The sequence below is a fragment of the Zalophus californianus genome, chromosome 10 (genome assembly GCF_009762305.2).
Source record: "Zalophus californianus isolate mZalCal1 chromosome 10, mZalCal1.pri.v2, whole genome shotgun sequence".
Lineage (NCBI taxonomy): Eukaryota > Metazoa > Chordata > Mammalia > Carnivora > Otariidae > Zalophus > Zalophus californianus.
The window spans coordinates 61,157,630-61,174,264 of NC_045604.1; positions in this window are offsets into that span (position 1 = coordinate 61,157,630).

Here is a 16,635-nt window from a genome sequence, read left to right on the forward strand (position 1 = left end):
ATTTACTAACAATCACTATCACTTCCTAGAAAATGCTAATGTTTTGATGCATTTGCTCCATATCCTTTGTAAAATAAAAGAGAATAAATTACTGATATTAGAGAGGCGTTTTCTTCCCATCCTCCCAGAAACTATCATTATTTTGCTACGTATCCTTTTCAGTTCACCAGTGTATTTTTTGGCTTTGCATATTGATATGCAAAATCAATGGTTTTAAAATTTTTTAATTTTACTGTTCTTTAATGGAACTGTTTTTGAGATCTAGCCATGATCTTTTTTTTTTTAATTTTCTCAGTTTTAATTTCCAATATGGTAAATCTTGATGATATAATCCACATAAAGAAAAGCTCATGGGTGGGGGGGGGGTGCCTGGGCAGCTAAGTCCATTGAACATCTGCATTCGGCTCAGGTCATGGTCCCAGGGTCCTAGGATCGAGCCCCATGTCAGCCTCCCTGCTCAGTGGGGAGCCTGCTTCTCCCTCTCCCTCTGCCTGCTGCTTCCTCTGCTTGTGCTCCCTCTCTCTCTTTCTCTGCCTCTAGCAGAAAGAATATCCCCACGGAGTCAGGAGATCTGAGTTTGAGACCCCCACACCCCTTCTGACTTGCTCGGGAGACTGACTCCAACACTGTATCATCATCTCTTTGTACCAGAACCATCCCCTGGCCTTCCACCCAACCTCTGACCTAGCCATGATCTTTTTAATTTAATATTCCTATCACAGGGGTTAAGCACATTTTCTTTATCACATTTTCTTTTTTTTTTAAGATTTTATTTATTTATTTATTTATTTATTTATGAGAGAGAGAGAGAGAAAAAACAAGCGGGAGGGAGGGGCAGAGAGAGAGAGGGAGAAGAAAGCTTCCCGCTGAGCAGGGAACAAGACTCGGGACTCAATCCCAGGACTCTGGGATCAGAACCTGAGCTGAAGGCAGATGCTTAACGACTGAGCCACCCAGGTGCCCCTCAATATTGATATTTCTGTGCCAGTTGGTTATTATTTGCCTCATGTATGTTTCTCATTTTATTTTGGATAATTTTGTTTCATTTTTTCTTTGAACATATCTACTGTTTCCACCACATGGTTTAATATTTTTAAATCCAAATTGGTAGACTTTTAGCAAATGGTCTATTTTAATCCCTTTCAACAACCACCTGCTGATACATGTTACAATCCAATAAATTTTCTAAGCACTTTATGTATTAATTCTTTTTTTAAAGATTTTATTCATTTATTTGACAGAGAGAGAGAACAGGAACACAAGCAGGGGGAGTGGGAGAGGGAGAAGCAGACTCCCCGCTGAGCAGGGAGCCCAATGTGGGGCTCCATCCCAGGACCCTGGGATCATTACCTGAGCTGAAGGCAGATGCTTAACGACTGACCCACCCAGGCACCCCTGTATTAATTCTTTTAAAAGTCAAAGCAGCCCTGCAAAGTAGGTCCTATTATTCCTGTTCACAGAAGAGAAAATTCATGCTTAAGAACATCCAACGAGCCCACAATCTTAACTATTTTGCAGGCACATTGTGGGACTTATTTTCTGTATCATTATTAATATTTCTCAGGAAACAGTACCTGGTACTGTACAATGATTAAAAATAATTGATTAAAAAATAAATGCGTTGTGGCAAAATTTATTTTCCAGATAGGGTCACAACAATATCTTCCATTCCATATGGCCTTCTACAGTGTGAATTTGCCACAGGAGAGTCTAAATATCCTCCCCTTTAATATTGGCGGGCCTTATACCTTGCTAATAACCAATAGAATCTGAGAAAAGTGACTGCTAAAGCTAGATTAGAACAGATCATGATTCTTCCCTGTGGTTTCTTGACACATTTGTTCTGTGGTGAGCCAACCATCATGTAAAAAGGTTGGACTAGGGCGCCTGGGTGGCTCAGTTGGTTAAGCGACTGCCTTTGGCTCAGGTCATGATCCTGGAGTCCCGGGATCGAGTCCCACATCGGGCTTCCTGCTCAGCAGGGAGTCTGCTTCTCCCTCTGACCCTCTTCCCTCTCGTGCTTTCTATCTCTCATTCTCTCTCTCTCTCAAATAAATAAATAAAATCTTTAAAAAAAAAAAGATTGGACTACCCTAAGACAGTCATGCCAGAGGGGCCACACATTGGCATTGCAGCCAACAGCCCAGGCTCTCCTCCCAACTGACAGCCAGCATCAGTTCTCAGCCTTGTGAGTTAGCTGTCTCAGATACCTGGCCCAGACGGACTTACATAACTGGAAACCCACCAATAGAACAGATTCCAAGTTAGACAATCTAATTGCGGTAATTTTATTTCTTTTCTGTTCTCTTGGCTCTGCCCTTTTGTTGCAGAATTTTATCAAAAAGATGTGACTGCTGCTTGACCCATGAGCTAGACCAGTGTACTTGGAGACTCCTCCCCTCCCCTGTCCTTGGAATGTCTCTCCTGCTCCCAGAGGCTGCTCCAAAGACACAGCCTTGAGATGGTGATGTGTTGAAAGCACCCTCATGGTACACATGACTGAGCCCACTTAGGACCTCTTTATGAACTTTTAAGATTTGGAGGGTGGGTGTGGGGATCCATTAGTCTTGCTGCCACTCAAGACAAACCTCCTGTGTAAGTTCCCTTTGCTATACTCAACATAACATGGTAATACAACTTTTCTAGAATTGTCTTTCATATAAAAAGTTTTCATTTGATTATTTTTTTAAGATTTTATTTATTTTAGAGACAGAGAAAGAGTGATTGCATGCATGAACAGGGATGGGGCAGAGACAGAGGGTAAGGGACAGGGACAAGCAGACTCCACACTGAGTACAGAGCCCCACTTGGGGCTCAATCTCATGACCCTGAGATCATGACCTGAGCCAAACAAGAGTTGGATGCTTAATAGACTGAGCCACCCAGGTGCTCCCTCCCCCAAAATTTTCATTTAATTCTAATGGACAGTGTTGTTCACTGAAACTTTTAAAGAGTAGAGACACTCATTTGAACACATTTACAAATATTTATTTACTGAGCATATGTTTGAAATTTCTTGCTTTCCCACTTTTTTTTTATATCTTTTTCCTTTCTTCATTATACTTTGTCACCTTTCTTCAACAGAAATATTAGAGTGGTATAAAACTTAGATTATAAATTAAACCTTTTGCTCAGCATTCACAACATTATGTCCCATTTTCAGAATCTCTTTTTTTTATTTATCAAAATTTATTGCCAACTAATAGTTTTTTTTTCCACAAATGCGAAGAGAATTTACGGATCATTTTCAGAAAAATCTAACATGTTTAATATTATAAATACAACAAGTCAGAAAGGTCACATAACTAAAAGCAATACTTGAAGTAATTTAACAGAATTTAAAATTCCTTCTCTCTGAGAAATGTTTAGGAATTGGAAATACGATCTGAAGAAAAAAAAATCTCATAGCATACTTAAACTATGCTCAATAAAATTGGGCATAAAATAAAGATGTTCACAATCCTATACTGGCTTTTATTAGTGGTCTGAAAATTCTGACCAGTGTGGTAAGATAGAAATCAGAAATAAGAGGTCTAATTTTTAGAAAGAAGGGAAAAAATATATATAATTGCATTCAGTCAAAACTATTTGTTCTCTAGAAAACTCTGGAGAATTAACTGAAAACCTATTAGTATTCACAAGACAGTTCCATAAAAAGATTGGATGCAAGATAAGCATACAAAAATCAATAGCTGTCCTGTAGATCAGTGATAACCAGCTAGAAGATCTAATGGAAAATATTGGAAAAACTCAATAAGTTTGGGTCTTTCAGTCATTAACTGTAGTAGAAGTCAACAATCTCAGCTGACTTTGCCATTCTCAAGTGAGTTTCATAGGTTTAGTTCCAGTCTGGGCTGAATGTGGTCTATAGGTTTACTTGTCATTAAGAGAGGAACGTTTTCAATTTTATTCTTCATTCTCATTTCTAGTCAGTGTCTTTGCCTACATCAAGAAGATCAAGACTCTTTATATAAGGAGTCATGTGTGTAAATTCCTGTTTGCTGGCAACCCTGCAATGTAGTCCAGAGATATTGGATTGCTTCCTCCTAGGTTGGCACTCTGCTACCCATCTAGCCCACCTTGGTCTCCAAGCCCAACGAGTTATCTCTGCCTTGTTTGCTGTTCTTCTTAATCACTGGAAATATTGCATATTCATTTTATAGAACTCATAAAATTAAATTTTTAAAAGTTGTAACTGGTTGTTTGAGACACTTTTTAAATTTCCCATGATTTCTGGTAAGCCTGTTTCTCAGAGTAGAGAAAAGGCAGTCATCACTGGGAGTTTGTTAGGGGAGGAGCCCAGCTCATCTTCCCATGATAATTTGAATTTTCTAGAAATGGAATTATGGCTTCATATATAAACTTCTTTTTCTGTTTTTTAAGATGTGCTTTTTTTTGGTTAATTTCTTCTTGTTTTCACTTAGTTCACTGTGTTGTATGTGTGTGTGTTTCCCAATTTCCTGACTTGAAATCTAGTCCAGAGTTTCTATAAGGGTGGGATGTATATCAATCTTTGTACCCTGGTGATTGTAGGTGGGCCAGGAATGTAACATTAATTAATATTGATCATTATCCCATTCTTAATTTTCTTTCAGCCCTACCCATTTAGTAAGAAAGAGTCTCTTTTTTTTTTTTTTGGTGCAGGTGTATATTTTATACCTCTCTAACACTTGCTAATATCTTTTTGTAAAAATAGAGGGAAAGTCTTTGGTGAAACTTTATCTATAGGTATAGAATTCAGCTACAATTTCTTTATTTTTCTATTTTTTTAAGATTTTATTTATTTTAGAGAGAGAAAGAGAGAGTGCACAAGCGTGCAAATAGGGGGAAGGGCAGAGGTAGAGGGAGAGAATCTCAAGCAAACTCCATGCTCAGCATGGAGCCCAACACGGGGCTCAATCCCAAAACCCTGAGATCATGATCTGAGGGGAAACCAAGAATTGGACACTTACCCAACTCAGCCACCCAGATGTCCCTCAGCTACAATTTTTATGTTTCCCTTCTACTCATCAATGAAACTGATTTTCCATTTGCAGCCATAATATAACATCACATTTTTATTGAAATAAAATGTACATCAATTTGAAGCAAAATATTAAGTATATTATGAAGGTGTTATGCAATAATTGAAATTTGGGAAACAATGGCTGGTTCATTTATTACATTACTTAATAATGAAAATGTAATATAAATACCTTTAAGTTAATCATTGACACCATATATTTTCAATTTAGGATATGTTTTGTCCATGTGAAATAAGTTTTTTATTTTATGTAGGGGTGGGTTTTTTGTTTGTCTTTTTTACCTTGAACTTTGTCTATAATAATATTGACCTGCTTTCTTCTTGTTGATATTTGTGTAGTTTATGTTTCTGTTTTCTGTTTCAAGTTATGGGACTCTATGTCCTGCCATGAAAGCCAAGAGAACAATGCAATAGTTTTCTCTTTCCTCTGCTCTAAGCCTAGAACAGAGGAAAAAAAAAAAAAAAAACACCTTGACAAAATTGATAATAACTTTTGATTCTTATCAGTCTAAATATCTTCATTATCCTAAATAAAGACTTTGAAAATTCTAAATTTGGGTACCTCCAAGCCTGGGAGATTACTAAGGAATTTCTTAGCAGAAGCTTGGTAGAAAGGAAGATTTAACTGTAAAAGTTGTCCAGAAGGTAGAGTAAATATTCAAAGAAAAGGAAAATATGAGACATAAATTAATAAAATTAGAGAAACAGTTCAGTATGTCCAACATCTCAGTAATTTCAATAAACAATGTACAAGAAACCATTGAACAACTAAATTTAAGAAAATATCTTAAGACTAGCAGACATAAGTTTTCAGAATAAAAGCCTACCAAGTGCCCAGAACAACTAGGAACACAGGACAGAATAAGTCATATCACTGAGAAATGTTAGAACACTGAGAGCAAAAAGCAGAGTTTCTAGAAAGAAAATCAAACAAGCCCCCTCATAAAGATTAGGAATCTTTATGACTTCTCAACAACATTAGAAGCTAGAGGGCAGTTGACTAATGTCTTCAAATTGTTGAAAGAAAATTATTTCCAATTTAATAGTCTATACCTAGCCAAATCAAGTGTGAGGATAGAATAAAAATATTTTCACATGGGCAAGGTCTCAAAGAATTTACTTCCCATCTATCCTTTTTCAGAAAATCCCCAGAGAGAGTGTTCCACCAAAAATAGGGAGTAAACCAGGGGAGAGGCAGTCATGAGCTTCAGAAAAGAGAATCTCCAATGTAGGCAACATACATAGAAAATCCTCTAAATGAATGTATGACTGCTTGCACATATCATAAAGAGCAACCATGGAGGGGCACCTGGGTGACTCAGTCGTTGAGCGTCTGCCTTCAGCTCAGGTCATGATCCCGGGATCCTGGGATTGAGCCCTGCATCGGGCTCCCTGCTAGGCGGGAAGCCTGCCTCTCCCTCTCCCACTCCCCCTACTTGTGTTCCTTCTCTCGCTGTCTCTCTCTCTCTCTCTGTCAAAAAAAAAAAAAAAAAAAAAAAAAAAGAGCAACCATGGCAGGCTGAAGCAAATCAGAGCCTCCAGGAGATATTTCTTCCAGAATACAAAATGTTTAAAGCCTTGAATATATATATTCATGAAAGATTTAGACAATTGAGGGAGAATTTGGAAATTGAATTTCTGATAAGTCTTAGAAAATTCAGCAAAGGAAAAAAAAAAGACAACTATTAAACCAAGAAATAAAAATAGTTGTATTTTTCAGGAAAGGAAAAATAATCATTATTAAATTTGAATGGTCATAGTTATAATAAATATTGAATATTGACCTAACCAAAATTATGATGTAATATTAAAGGAAAAGAGAGATGAAAACACATTAATCCTCATTTCTGATAGTGGGAAGTCATGACCTACAACCACAAACTAAAAGAAACAAGAAATAAGTACTGGAATGTTACTGAGGAGAGTCCTAGACATATACCTGGAGCTGGAAATGGTGGATCTGTGTGGGGACAAATGGCAGAGGGGTAGAGAGCGATCACTGCTTATGTAGAATGTCTTGAAGAACTTCTTGATTCTTAAAACTATGTGCATATACAATAACCTTGAAAAACACCAAAATTAGCGATAACAACAACACAAGCTAACCTACTTTTCTGTTTCCAAAGAAAAATGAAGGAAAAAAAATCAATTCTTCTACTAATGTGGATTCCATACCCTCACAAAGACATTGTTCCCTAAATTTTCCACCCTTTTCCTTCTAATCATCAGTTTCTCTTTATTGGACCATTGCCAGAACTAATACTGTAAACTTGCTGCATTATCCCTCATGTTTAAAAAAACAAACCTGCCTTGAACTTGCATCCCACTTCAACTACCTGCCCATTTCTAGGACATACTGTATTCATGCACCGTCTTCACTGCTTCACCTCTCATTCTCTCAATAGGAGGGTCTGCCTCAGTCACCGGCTCCCTTCAGTAAGCATCACTACACTGATACTGCTCTTGTCAAGGTCACCAATGCCTTGCACTAACCCCAGTGCAAGTCCAATGGACAGTTTTCTGTATTTTCAGCAGCACTCCTGCAATTGACACACCTCCCCTTGGAACTGTCGTTCCTGATCTTTGTAATTTTGAACTCTCCCCCCGACTTCATTGGCCAATTCTTCATACTATTCTTTGCCAGCTCTTCACTTATCAATGAGGAAGTGACTCAGGACTCAGTCCTAAAAGAGCTTTCCTTTTCCTTTAAAATTTTTTAGTAGAACTCCTGTACAGAGAGTTGATCTAACCATAATCTTAACTTCATAGCACATTATAGAGTATACGGTTCATTCATGTTTGATTTCACTATTTTTTTTCCTTTTCTATTCATCCCTTACACTTTTTATCCTTTTGGTCCCCAGAAAACTAATATAATGTGCTTATTTCTAACATTTTATTTTTTTTTAATTTTTTATTATTATGTTAATCACCATACAATACATCATTACTTTTTGATGTAGTGTTCCATGATTCATTGTTTGTGCATAACACCCAGTGCTTCATGCAGAATGTGCCCTCTTTAATACCCATCACCAGGCTAACCCATCCCCCTACCCTCCTCCCCTCTAGAACCCTCAGTTTGTTTTTCAGAGTCCATCATCTCCCATGGTTCGTCTCCCCCTCCAATTTACTCCCCTTCATTCTTCCCCTCCTGCTATCTTCTTCTTCTTTTTTTTTCTTGACATATATTGCATTATTTGTTTCAGAAGTACAGATCTGTGATTGAACAGTCTTGCACAATTCACAGCGCTCACCATAGCACATACCCTCCCCGATGTCTATCACCCATCCACCCCATCCCTCCCACCCCCCACGACTCCAGCAACCCTCAGTTTGTTTCCTGAAATTAAGAATTCCTCATATCAGTGAGGTCATATGATACATGTCTTTCTCTGATTGACTTATTTCACTCGGCATAACGCCCTCCAGTTCCATCCACGTCGTTACAAATGGCAAGATCTCATTCCTTTTGATGGCTGCATAATATTCCATTGTGTATATATACCACCTCTTCTTTATCCATTCATCTGTCGATGGACATCTTGGCTCTTTCTACAGTTTGGCTACTGTGGACATTGCTGCTATAAATCTTGGGGTGCACATACACCCCTTCAGATCCCTACATTTGTATCATTGTGGTAAATACCCAGTAGTACAATTGCTGGATCGTAGGGTAGCTCTATTTTCAACTGTTTGAGAAACCTCCATACTGTTTTCCAGAGTGGTTGCACCAGCTTGCATTCCCGCCAACAGTGTAGCAGGGTTCCCCTTTCTGCACATCCCCGCCAACATCTGTCGTTTCCTGACTTCTTAATTTTAGCCACTCTGACTGGTGTGAGGTGGTATCTTATCGAGGTTTTGATTTGGATTTCCCTGATGCCGCGCAAGGTGGAGCACTTTTTCATGTGTCTGTTGGCCATTTGGATGTCTTCTTTGGAAAAATCTCTGTTCATGTCTTCTGCCCATTTCTTCACTGGATTATTTGTTCTTTGGGTGTTGAGTTTGAGAAATTCTTTTTAGATTTTGGATACTAGCCTTTTATCTGATACGTCATTTGCAAATATTTTCTCCCATTCTGTCGGTTGTCTTTTGGTTTTGTGGACTGTTTCTTTTGCTGTGCAAAAGCTCTTTATCTTGATGAAATCCCAATAGTTCATTTTTGCCCTTGCTTCCCTTGCCTTTGGCGATGTTTCTAGGAAGAAGTTGCTGCGGCTGAGGTCAAAGAGGTTGCTACCTTTGTTCTCCTTTAGGATTTTGAGGGACTCCTGTCTCACATTTAGGTCTTTCAACCATTTGGAGTCTATTTTTGTGTGTGGTGTAAGGAAATGATCCAGTTTCATTCTTTTGCATGTGGCTGTCCAATTTTCCCAACACCATTTGTTGAAGAGAATGTCTTTTTTCCATTGGACATTCTTTCCTGCTTTGTCAAAGATGAGTTGACCATAGAGCTGAGGGTCCATTTCTGGGCTCTCTATTCTGTTCCATTGATCTATGTGTCTGTTTTTGTGCCAGTACCATACTGTCTTGATGATGACAGCTTTGTAATAGAGCTGGAAGTCTGGAATTGTGATGCCGCCAGCTTTGCTTTCCTTTTTCAATATTCCTCTGGCTATTCAGGGTCTCTTCTGGTTCCATACAAATTTTAGAATTATTTGTTCCATTTCTTTGAAAAAAGTGGATGGTATTTTGATGGGGATTGCACTGAATGTGTAGATTGCTCTAGGTAGCATTGACGTCTTCACAACGTTTGTTCTTCCAATCCATGAGCATGGAACGTTTTTCCATTTCTTTGTGTCTTCTTCAATTTCTTTCCTGAGTATTTTATAGTTTTCTGAGTACAGATCTTTGCCTCTTTGGTTAAATTTATTCCTAGGTATCTTATGGTTTTGGGTGCAATTGTAAATGGGATTGACTCCTTGATTTGTCTCTCTTCTGTCTGGTTGTTGGTGTGTAGGAATGCCAGTGATTTCTGTGCATTGATTTTATATCCTGCCACTCTACTGAATTCCTGTATAAGTTCTAGCAGTTTTGGGGTGGAGTCTTTTGGGTTTTCCACATACAGTATCATATCATCTGCAAAGAGTGAGAGTTTGACTTCCTCTTTGCCGATTTGGATGCCTTTGATTTCTTTTTGTTGTCTGATTGCTGTGGCTAGGACTTCTAATACTATGTTGAATAGCAGGGGTGTTAGTGGAAATCCCTGCCGCGTTCCTGACCTTAGGGGAAAAGCTCTCAGCATTTCCCCATTGAGAATGATATTTGCTGTAGGTTTTTCATAGATGGCTTTTATGATATTGAGGTATGTACCCTCTATCCCTATACTCTGAAGAGTTTTGATCAAGAAAGGATACTTTACTTTGTCAAATGCTTTCTCTGCATCTATTGAGAGGATCATATGATTCTTATTCTTTCTTTTGTTAATGTATTGTATCACATTGATTGATTTGCAGATGTTGAACCAACCTTGCAGCCCAGGGATAAATCCCACTTGGTCGTGGTGAATAATCCTTTTAATGTACTGTTGGATTCTATTGGCTAGTATTTTGGTGAGAATTTTTGCATCCATGTTCATCAAGGATATTGGTCTGTAATTCTCCTTTTTGATGGGGTCTTCGGTTTTGGGATCAAGGTAATGCTGGCCTCATAAAATGAGTTTGGAAGTTTTCCTTCCATTTCTATTTTTTGGAACAGTTTCAGGAGAATAGGTATTATTTCTTCTTGAAATGTTTGGTAGAATTCCCCTGGGCAGACATCTGGCCCTGGGCTTTTGTTTGTTGGGAGATTTTTGATGACTGCTTCAATTTCCTTAGTGGTTATAGGTCTGTTCAGGTTTTCTATTTCTTCCTGGTTCAATTTTGGTAGTTGATACATCTCTAGGAATGCACCCATTTCTTCCAGGTTATCTAATTTGCTGGCACAGCGTTGCTCATAATATGTTTTTATAATTGTTTGTATGTCTTTGGTGTTGGTTGTGATCTCTCCTCTTTCATTCATGATTTTGTTGATTTGGGTCATTTCTCTTTTCTTTTTGATACGTCTGGCCAGCAGTTTATCAATCTTGTGAATTCTTTCAAAGAACCAGCTCCTAGTTTCATTGATCTGTTCTACTGTTCTTTTGGTTTCTATTTCATTGATTTCTGCTCTGATCTTTATTATTTCTCTTCTCCTGCTGGGTTTAGGCTTTATTTGCTGTTCTTTCTCTAGCTCCTTTAGGTGTAGGGTTACATTGTGTATTTGAGTCTTTTCTTGTTTCTTGAGAAAGGCTTGTATTGCTATATACTTTCCTCTCAGGACTGTCTTTGCTGTATCCCAAAGATTTTGAACATTTCATTTTCGTTGGTTTCCATGAATTTTTTTAATTCTTCTTTAATTTCCTGGCTGACCCATTCATTCTTTAGTAGGATTCTCTTTAGTCTCCATGTATTTGAGTTCTTTCCGACTTTCCTCTTGTGATTGAGTTCTAGTTTCGAAGCACTGTGGTCTGAAAATATGCAGGGAATAATCCCAATCTTTTGGTACCGGTTGAGACCTGATTGGTGACTTAGGATGTGATCAATTCTGGAGAATGTACCATGGGCACTAGAGAAGAATGTGTATTCTGTTGCTTTGGGATGGAATGTTCTGAATATGTCTGTGAAGTCCATTTGGTCCAGTGTGTCATTTAAAGTCTTTATATCCTTGTTGATCTTTGGCTTAGATGATCTGTCCATTTCAGTCAGGGGGGTGTTAAAGTCCCCCACTATTATTGTATTGTTGTCAATATGTTTCTTTGCTTTTGTTATTAATTGCCTTATATAATTGGCTGCTCCCATGTTAGGGGCATAGATATTTACAATTGTTAGATCTTCTTGTTGGAGAGACCCTTTAAGTAGGATACAGTGTCCTTCCTCATCTCTTATTACAGTCTTTGTTTTAAAATCTAATTTGTCTGATATAAGTATTGCCACAAAGCTTTCTTTTGCTGTCCATTAGCATGGTAAATGGTTTTCCACCCCCTCACTTTCAATCTGGGGGTGTCTTTGGGTCTAAAATGAGTCTCCTGCAGACAGCATATTGATGCGTCTTGTTTTTTAATCCATTCTGATAGCCTGCGTCTTTTGATTGGGGCATTTATTCCTTTTACATTCAGGGTAACTTTTGAAAGTATGAATTTAGTGCCATTGTATTGCCTGTAAGGTGACTGTGACTGTATATTGTCTGTGTTCCTTTCTGATCTATGTTGCTTTTAGGCTCTCTCTTTGCTTAGAGGACCCCTTTCAATATTTCTTGTAAGGCTGGTTTCGTGTTTGCAAATTCCTTTAGTTTTTGTTTGTCCTGGAAGCTTTTTATCTCTCCTCCTATTTTCAATGACAACGTAGCTGGATATAATACTCTTGGCTGCATATTTTTCTTGTTTACTGCTCTGAAGATATCATGCCAGTCCTTTCTGGCCTGCCAGGTCTCTGTGGATAGGTGTGGTGCCAATCTTATGTTTCTACCATTGTAGGTTACATATCTCTTCTCCCGAGCTGCTTTCAAGATTTTCTCTTTGTCTCTGAGACTCGTCAGTTTTACTATTAGATGTTGGGGTGTTGACCTATTTTTATTGATTTTGAGAGGGGTTCTCTGTGCCTCCTGGATTTTGCTGCCTATTTCCTTCCCCACATTAGGGAAGTTCTCTGCTATAATTTGCTCCAATATATCTTCTGCCCCTCTCTCTCTTTCTTCTTCTTCTGGGATCCCAATTATTCTAATGTTGTTTCGTCTTATCGTATCGCTTATCTCTCAAATTCTGCCCTCGTGATCTTGTAGTTGTTTATCTCTCTTTTTCTCAGTTTCTTTATTTTCCATCATTTGGTCTTCTATATCGCTGATTCTCTCTTCTGCCTCATTTATCCTAGCAGTTAGTGCCCCCATTTTTGATTGCACCTCATTAATAGCCTTTTTGATTTTGACTTGGTTAGATTTTAGTTCTTTTATTTTTCCAGAAAAGGTTTCTCTAATAACTTCCATGCTTTTTTCAAGCCCAGCTAGTATCTTTAAAGTCATGATTCTGAACTCTAGGTCCGACATCGTACTAATGTCCGTATTGAGTAGGTCCCTGGCTGATGGTACTACCTCTTGTTCTTCCTGCTGAGGTGATTTTTTTCGTCTCGTCATTTTGTCCAGGGGAGAACAGATGAATGAGAGAACAAAATGCTAACAGGTTAACAACGTCTCTAGCAAATATACTCTAAATAAATCAGAAAAGACCTGAAACCAGTGGAAAAGAAAGGGAAAGAAAGAAAAAAGAAAGAGAAAAAAGAAAAAGAAAAAGAAAAAAGAAAAAGAAAAAGAAAAATATAAAAACAAACAAAAACAGAACAAAGCAAAAAAACAGAATATGATCAAATATGATCAGGCTAGTGTATAGATCAGTGCCACACACTAGATTTTGGGTGTATTTTGGTCTGTTAGAAGAAAGTGCCTCCTAAAATTTTAAAGGAAGAAAGACTTATATATGTACAAAATAAGGGTTGATACAATGAAGGGATGGAAGATGACTGTAAAGATGAAAATTATAAAAGATTTTATAAAAGGAATTGATAAGATAAGAAGTTGTTTGAAAAAAGAAAGAAGATTTAAAAAAAAACAGAAAAAAAAAGGGAGAGAATGTGATCAGGCAGGAGACTAGAACAAAGCCATACACTAGTGATTTAGGGCATATTTTGATCTGTTAGAAGAAACTGTATCTCAAAATTTTAAAGAGAGAACAACTTATATATATATATGCCAAAAATAAGGGTAACTACTATAAAGGGATAAAATATGACTCTTAAAATGAAAAATATTTTTTTTATTTAAAAAGGGATTGATATGATGTTGGTTGAAAAAGGGAAAAAGAAAGATAAAAAAACAGTTAAAAAAATTAACTTTGAAAAACTAATGAATCATGGTAAAAAAAGCCATGAATTCTATGTGCAGTATTCCCCTAGCGCTGGAGTTCTCCCGTTCTTCTTGATCGGTAAACTTGGTCTTGGCTTGCTGGCTGTTCGTGCTGATCTTCTGGGGGAGGGGCCTGTTGCTGTGGTTCCCAAATGTCTTTGCTGGAGGAAAGACGGAATTGCCCCGCCCTTGTCGGTCCGGGCTAAGCAATCTGCTGGGGTTTGCTCTCGCAAGCCTTTGTTCCCTGCAAGCTCTCCGTAGGGCTTTGGAGGACGAGAGTGAGAATGGTGGCCTCCCAATCTCCATCCGGAGGAGCTGAGAACTCCGGGCCCCGCTCCTCAGTGCGCCCCCAGAGAAAAGCAGTAAGTCACTCCCATCTGCCTGGTCTCCGGCTGCACTCCGTGCTCACCCGGCCTGTGACCGAGCATTTCTATCTCTGGCACCCGACCCCGTGCAGAGTCTCCAAACCCAGCAGATCCCTGTGGTGCGCTCCCGCACCACTCCTCCCGGGGGAGGAAGGGGAGTCTCCCCAGCTCTGCCGCTTGTTGGGTCCCTGCTGGAGGCACAGTGGCCCAACTGGGCCACGGATCACAGTTTATGGCCACCCCGAGCTGAGAGCGCGCGCCTCGCGTCGGTCTCTGCAGCCGGCTTCCCTGCTCCGATACCTGGGAGCTCTGCTGCACTCAGGCACCCCCGGTCTTTCTGTGACCCCACGGGTCCTGAGACCACACTGTCCCACGAGGGTTCCACCCCCCACTTAGCCACTGGAGTGACGTCCCTCAGCGGAGCCGACTTCTATCCAATTTTGTGGATAGAAGTCCGCGCGCGGCTCTATCACTTGCCAGAAGCGGTCGACGGAGGCCTCCTCCCCCGCCGTCTATCCTCCTGAATATCACCTCGGATTCACTTCTCCGCACGTCCTACCTTCCAGTAAGTGGTCGCTTTTTTGTTCAGAGAGTTGTTGCTATTCTTTTCTTTGATCTCCTGTTGAGTTCGTAGGTATTCAGAATGGTTTGATCCCTATTCAGCTGAATTCCTGAGACTAGACGAAATCCAGGTCTCCTACTCCTCCGCCATCTTGCTCCCTTCCCCCCTATTTCTAACATTTTATTCATATGTATTCTTGTAAAATATGTACAGTTGTTTTGTGCATTTTAAAAAATTTTGTGTAAATAGTAATGAAATACACGTTACTCTCTTTCTCAACCATCTTCCAAACCATTCCTCTATAATGAAGTGAGTTATCCATTCGCATGATTTTCAATGCCATCTTCATGCTGATGTACTTGATGCCCCCAGACTAATTTTTCTAGCCTAGACTCCTCCTCTGTGTTTCAGACTTATGTATCCAACTGTATAATTAATATCCCTATTTATTTACCTAACTCAATACTCATATCTCAAACTTGATAATGCCCCAAAGGATAAGTCTTAGTTGCCATCCCCACCCCATTTTTTCATACTCAGTAAATGGCACTACCATTATTCAAGTTAGAAAACTGGGAGTCTTCTTTGATTTCAGAACTCTGCTCCCATTCCCCAACCAATGCAGATACTGTGCCCAATTTACCAAGAAATCCTGGCCATTCTACCTCAAAATTATATCTGAGTCCATCTAGTTTCCTCCCTCTTCACTTCCACTATTATCTACTTGCTAATGAAACAAGTAAATGAGTAGACCACGTTTCATATAATAGTACATTTCATGTACTAGTAAATGTAATAAAGGAAGCAAGCTGGAAGATGTTTAGAGAAAGATGGAGGGGCACATCTTTTACGTGGAGAGATCAACCTGAGGATGTTGCGTTTGAGTTGAGACCTGAATGCTGAGAGGTAGGCACACAAACACAGAGGAGTGTTCCAGGCAGACAGACGCAAGCATAAAGGCCATGGTGAAACAAATAAACAATTATTGAGCAAGCCGAATTCGTCAAACAAATATTTTGTCAACTTCAACTATATGAGGATGATGAAAACAGCAAAGCAAATATTGTATTAATTAATCTCTGCTAAATTTTAATTTTTTACAAACTTTCCTTTTTCCCCAATAATACTGATTTGTTAGGTTTGTAAATATATGCAGAGAGAAATGGAAATATTCAGTGTCTCTTGTAAAGTGTCCCATAAAGTATGCTTCTCTGGGAGTCATTCTGTTGGAAAGGACCTGTTTTAGGGATTAACAAGTAACAGAATCCCCATGAGGAGGACACAACAGTTACCCCATAAGTCCCTAGCTTGTCCCATAGCCTCAAGTTTTTCAGGCTCAGAGGATGGGGGAAAACCAGTTTCTTAATTTCTCTTCACCCTCAAGAAAAAGCCCTCCAGAGAAAGAAGGTATGATAATTTTTAACTTTCCTGAGGCCTTTCTAAGGCAACTCTTTCTACCTGACTTTTAGGAAGAAAAGAGGGATAAGTAGCCATGCTCAAAATTGTAGCTTTATAATCATTAAACTTTGTTCAAGATTTTGATACCCTCTTCTCTTACTGGGCACCCAGGGCCCTCATGCTATCCTTCAGTTTCTAAAAGTCAACAATATGTCATTCTACCCAAATCTGTTTTCTCCCGTCCAACCTTATACAAAAAGTTTATTATCTCTTCCTTCTTACAACCCACAGAACATCAAATCCACAGTATTCAGATATTGTTATAAAATGTAGCTACTTTATAAATTCAAATTTCATTTAGATTTGGATTGTCAAAAAAA